Here is a 1,093-nt window from a genome sequence, read left to right on the forward strand (position 1 = left end):
GCAGTCTTTGAGCCTGAAGACGTATGTGGACTCGTACTGCCTTACTTTTCGGGGTATTCCTTATAATATAGCATGTATTTCTAATATTTGATAATATTTTTCTGCATTTCCCATTTTCTCCGTTAACACGCACGTTAACAGTAAATTGCGACGGCAGAAAATTGCTTGAGGTGCCGCAAGTGTGACAGTGCCTTTGCAATACAAGTTACACGTCCTTATCCTTTCGTAAAATAAAGTCGCTACTCTGCTCAAGTGGTAAGTTTTTAATATTCTTTCAAAAACTGATATATGGAATTTGCCATAATAACGAATTGATAACTCACAAACTAAGGTGTATGGAATAAAGATTATGAATTCAACCGCTCATGTAAAGATCCCGTTTGCTCTGAAGACTACTGCTTAGAGTGAAAACTTGCACATTGAATTATTTCCATGCAATTGAAGATATACATACCCACCTTACCTCTTTATGATAAATTCGATTAGGACCTTTAAAGTTATAAATTTTTGTAGTAAGAAATCTTGATGTGTTGCCCCTTGTCAGAACTGGAAACAAATTTAGTTTGCTTGCTATTATGTTGAGATATATGAAGCTGTTGCAGGTGAATCAATGCATTTCTTAATGAAAACACTTGTGCTTATTAAATAAATCTAATCTTCATTAAAAAATAAAAGGACCTAAGTTGCCTGTGTTCGTAGGGCTACTACAAGCCACACACTCTTGGGCGTGAACCCACTTCTGCTCGACACGGGTGCTTTTAGCTGTTGGGTTTCCCCCCTGGTTCAGTTCACACCTTTTTAGTCAACCTGAACGCCCCTGGTTCCCCAAGGGTGACCAGAGACTAATGCCAAGCTTAATGGGAGATCCCGCAGCATTGTCCTTCCCCCAAGCCATCTATTGTTCAAGCCACTGAGTCGACGGTTTACAGAGCCCCGTCATAGACCCGAGATACTTTCCACGTTGCTAGGAATATTTAAACTAGTTATCTAACACTCATTGTTAACTTCATTGAGTCTAAAAACTTTCGTGGTTTATCATCGAAACATGCATTGGTGCTCTATGACTATATCAATCGGCAATACTGTGAAGAAC

Source organism: Penaeus monodon, chromosome 31 (assembly GCF_015228065.2).
Source record: "Penaeus monodon isolate SGIC_2016 chromosome 31, NSTDA_Pmon_1, whole genome shotgun sequence".
Taxonomy (NCBI): domain Eukaryota; kingdom Metazoa; phylum Arthropoda; class Malacostraca; order Decapoda; family Penaeidae; genus Penaeus; species Penaeus monodon.